Raw genomic sequence first — 5258 nt, 5'->3', positions numbered from 1 at the left:
TCTGTCATAAGCTTTCTCCAAGTCCATGAAGGCAGCATACACTTTCTTTCCCTTTTCTAGATACTTCTCCACTAAACATCTTAGAACAAATATCTGATCTACACACCCTTTTCCCTTCCTAAATCCCCCTTGTTCTTCTCCAACTAGCTCCTCTGTCATATGCCTAACCCTATCAATGAGTATTCTACCATGTATTTTCCGGTCACACTAAGAAGGCAAATACCCCTATGGTTACCACATAGTCCTCTCTCCCCTTTTCCTTTGTATAAAGGAACAATTATACCTGATTTCCAGTCCTCTGGAACCCTTCCCTCCTCCCAAGGCAATCTACACAACTTCCATATCCACTCCACAACAATCTCACCCCCATACCTCAGCATTTCACCACACACTCCATCAATTCCTGGGGGTTTTCCCATCTTTATCTTCTTCATTGCTTCCACTGCTTCCGTCCTACTGATCTCTTCATCCCTCCACTCATCTCTTCTTCTTCCAGCCATTTCCCAACCACTTATACTCGCACTGCTCTCACCCTTTTCATTTAACAAATCCTCAAAGTGCTCCCTCCATCTACTCAATTTCTCTCTTTTCTCCACCAACAATCTATTATTCCTATCTTTCACTCCCCTACTATTTCCCCTTTTACACTGCCATACTTTCTTTACCTCCTTCCAAAACAATTTCTTACTTTCCCTCCATTTCACTCAGATTCCTCCCAAATACTTCATCCAGTTTCTTCTTACTCTCCTTCACCAGTCTCTTCACCTGCCTTCTCCGGCTCACATATAACTCTCTCTTCTCTCTCCCATCTTCTCCCTTACCTCTACTCGATAGCCATTCACTATATGCCTTCTTCTTTTGTTCCACAGCTCGTTTCACCTCATCATTCCACCATGCTGTCACTTGCATACCCTTGCATCTCCTCCTCACATCACAAACCACCTCACACGCTGCGCCTTTCTCTTCCGTGAATATTTTACGTCTTCCACCCCTTCCATCTGCTCTAACTCATACCTTTCCAATCTTTTTTCCACTATGCTCTTATACTCTGCCATATTCTCACTACCTTGCAACTATTCCACTCTTCTCACTGGAGCTGTTTCCTCCTGGCTTCCCCTTCGTCTCTTCAACCATTTTCTTTGCAGCTTTACCTTGGCCATCAATAAGTGATGGTCCGAGACTCCATTCCCCCACCCTCTCCACACTCTTGCATCCAACACTTGTCTTCTCATTCTCCAATCCACACACACGTAGTCTATCACTGCCTTTCGTTCAACAAGTTCACCATCCACCCTCCTCATGACGCTCCATGTATACCGGTGGATCATCTTATGCCGAAAGTAGGTGTTAGCTATTGCCAACCCCTTACCAGCACAGATGTCCACCAAAGCACTACCATTCCCATCTGCTTCAGCTGGCACAACCCACTGACCAACCACTCCATCCACTCGTACATTCCCAACTTTGCCATTAATGTCTCCAATCAAAAGCACTCTCTCGCTCCTCTCAAATTTGTCCATACATGCATCTACACTCGCCCAAAACTCATCTTTCACTCTTACCACTCGGTCCTCTGTCAACGCATTCGCACATACAATCGCTCACGCTTGTATACCTACTTTCATCCTCACCCATACAATCCTTGCACCCACTGTTCTATACTCTCTTATTTTCTCCTTCCACTTCTTGCATATCATCAGACATACTCCCTCTCTTGCCCTCTCATTCTCATTAACTCCCGCACATACACCTAAACCATATTCCCTCTCTCTCACCCTTTCACCTTTTCATTTAGTTTCAGTCAATCCACATATATCCACTCTTGCATCCTCAAGCACCGGAACAATCTCTCTCTCTCTCACTTCATCAATCACTCCTCTCACATTCCATGTCCCTACCCTCAGAATGTCCTTTGTCCGTTCCTTAGTCGTCAACGTATGGTCCGTCCTGGTCCGAGGCGCTTTATTTGCTTGTTTAGTTAGTTCTTTTTACGGGGGGGGGGGCACTAACCCACCACCAACCCTTTTAGTCGCCTCGTACGACAAGCAGGGATACTGGGGGAGTATTCTTGAAACCCCCCTACCCCCAGGGGGTGGTATAATAATAATAATAATAATAATAATAATAATAATAATAACAGTAATAATAATAATAATAATAATAACAATAATAATGTCATCTTAAAAGTCAGGACCAACTTGCCAAACCCCGGGTTCCTAAGCTCCTCACGGGGCAACGTAGGACTGGATGATGAATGGATGGATGGATAATAATAATACTAACTAGAAGACTGTAACTGGCAGAGAGAAGAGACAGTTGGTGATCGCCTATGAGAATACTGCTGACTGGCACAAATTCTTTTTTTTTTTTTTTAGTAACTCAATAACCGTAGGTCAAACTGCCACCAGCATGTATACAGACCTGGGCCAGGACCAGACAGAACTAATTGGGCCAAGAGTACCTCATTTATGCTTTTTTTTTTCTTTTTTTTCCTGTATGGAAGAGCAATTGAAAAGTGGGGTGTCTGAAATATGATAATGCCACATATAGCTGACCATCAAATTTTTTCCGTACAAATGGTTGGAAATGACTTCCGTCCATGTTCATGTATACCTAATAGATCTGGTGCAACTGAAAATGAAAAATCAGGAATTCTGGACATTTGTAGAGATGTGACCTTGAAAAGTTTGCCCGAGTCACTGACAATCCTTTTTTATAATTACAAAATATAAGGGAGTTGGTCAAACTGCCACCAAAAACTTTACAGACCTGGTCCAGAACCACGAAACACTTCTAGGAGCATGAAGTGCCTCATTTATATTTCGGATTTTCCTGTATGGGATACTGTAGGATTTGAAAAAAGGGGGCTTCGAAATATCGAAATGTCACGCATGAATGACCTGAAACTTTTCTCTGTACAAATGTTTAAAAATTATTTTTTTCATGGAATTTCTTTCCATGTTCATGTATCTATCATAGTTTTGGAGTAAATTAACTGAGGTATAAAATTCATGAATTATGGACATTTTTTGACCTGTGATCTTTAAAAACATGTCATGGTCAATGAAAGTGGGTCAGTCTTATACGGTCATCGTGCCGTGCATCCTCAGTAAATAGGATGAAAACCGCAGACGGAAAGTGATGGAATAATAATAATAATAATAATAATAATAATAGTGAGATGTAAACCTGTAGATGTACTAGTACCAACAGGAACTCGGATTACTCTTAAAGACACTGTGCTACTACTGGACATTTTACTGGGGGAGAGTTGTGTTACACTCTCAGGGTCTAGTAGGCCTAGTTCTGTCTCCGAAAATCATGTAGAGACAGGTGAGAGAATTTCCCTTTTTACCCAGTGCTATGACGTAACGCTGACATACGGAATTGTCAGCTGTGTACACTAGCCCCAGAAAGTATCGGTGCAGGGTGTGATCGACGACTACCGAAAAGATTCGTTCAACTTGTGACATGCCAGGAGGGTTGGTAAATATCTGGGCGCTTTTTTATAGATATTTGTGTAATTACAAACGTGTGGAATGGGTACGACAAAATATATGTCCATACATAAACGCTGACAACTCAGCAGGAGTACAGGTTTGCAAACATGTGGCCGGAACAACTGGCACATTCCATTACCTATCGTCGCTGGTTTCAAAATGTTCACACTAGAGTATGCACCGATACTTTCTGGAAGAAGGGTTCACATAAAACAGTCTTCTCACCGCTCCCTTCCTGAAGCTGTTGATTTTGGTCAGAGGCAGCAACCACTGCCAATTCATCACATTCTGGCAACGTCTGAATCGTGACGACTGAGCAACAAACATTCACTCACATTTATCTCCCCCGGGTAAATAAGATGTCTCCTGACGTGTTATAGACGTAGAGATTAAACGATGACAGTTTAGATAATTAAACACTGCACTGCAATCCATCCAACATATTACCATTATGCCGGGAATCGAACCAGGGACTCTCAGGCGAGAACCAGGCAGCAAACCACCATGCCACGACCAGGTAAAAATTGTCATATTGCCACAATTTTGTAACCAATGTCCCTCCGTCCTCTATTGTGGGCTTCAAGAGGATGAGACACCCCCCTGGCATTCGGGGAAGTAGATGCTTTTAATCTATCCCAAGTACTTACGGTAAGTCAGAATAAAGAGAGAAACCCGTACTTTACATAGGAGAAACCATCCAATGTATTACCATTATGCCGGGAATCGAACCCGGGAACCAAGCAGCAAACCACTACGCCACGACCAGGTCAGGTTGTGGCGTTGTGGTTTGCTGTCTGGTTCTCAGCTGAGAGCCCCGGGTTCAGTTCCGGTACACGGATGATAATTCCTGTGTAAAGTACAGGTTTCTCTCTTCAGTGGTACTGAAAGTTAATGATATAAAAATTGTATGGCCTCGGTAGCGCAGTTGGCAGCGCATGAGAATAATCTCAAGGTCGTGAGTTCGACTCTCACCCGACGGCATTACCTTTGACGGCCATGCCACGTTGAGTACACCGCTTCCCGTCCGATCAGCGAAGTTAAGCAACGTTGGGTCTGGTTAGTACTTGGATGGGTGACCGCCTGGGAACACCAGATGCTGTTGGCATCCCTACATGGCAAGTGGGGTTGGTGGAAGATTAGTGCCCCTCCCTGTAAAACAATTAACTCTAAGCCCTTGACCACCCCGTTTGGGATACATGGCGTCTGGCAATATTGTTATAACAATAAGAGCATAATAGTTAACAGAGGGCTATTTAACTAAATTAACATATACATATAAGAGAATGATAAAACAGTTATACACGTTATAGTGATGAATAATAAAACTACATTAACAAACTACATTAACGTAAAACCTGGTTATATAGGATTTACAATTGTCTATCTATCTATTGCCAGACGCCTCAATCCCGTTCGGGGTGGCCACAAACAAATCGCCAGCACGTCGCCCTGTCCCCCGCCATTTCACTGCCCTGCTCCCAACTCACACCCCCCTCTCTCATATACCTCTCCATCCCATCCCTCCATCTCATCCTCGGCCTCCTCCTCCCTCTTCCCCCCTCCACCTCACTCACATACACTCTCTTCGTCAGTCTTTCACCCTCCATCCTCTCCATATGGCCAAACCACCTCAGTGTGTTCCTCACAACGCTTCCTATCACATCCACATCCACACCACAACGTTCCTATATATCCTCATTCGTCAGCCTGTCACTCCACGTGACTCCACAGGCTCCTCTTAAGTAACTCATTTCCACT

At 43.7% G+C, this 5258-nt stretch overlaps 1 non-coding gene across 1 annotated transcript; it reads left to right on the top strand.

Moving 5' to 3' along the window:
* The first annotated feature begins 4486 nt into the window (after positions 1–4486).
* On the top strand, positions 4487–4605 carry LOC145390815 (5S ribosomal RNA). Its single transcript, XR_013895728.1, has one exon. It is a non-coding gene; the product is annotated as a 5S ribosomal RNA (ribosomal RNA).
* Positions 4606–5258: the final 653 nt, after the last annotated feature.

Source organism: Coenobita brevimanus, chromosome 15 (genome assembly GCF_032717465.1).
Source record: "Coenobita brevimanus isolate Jiangsu-jjx chromosome 15, ASM3271746v2, whole genome shotgun sequence".
Lineage (NCBI taxonomy): Eukaryota > Metazoa > Arthropoda > Malacostraca > Decapoda > Coenobitidae > Coenobita > Coenobita brevimanus.
The sequence above is the reverse complement of the archived record's forward strand: the minus strand, read 5'-3'. Positions and strand labels throughout refer to the sequence as shown.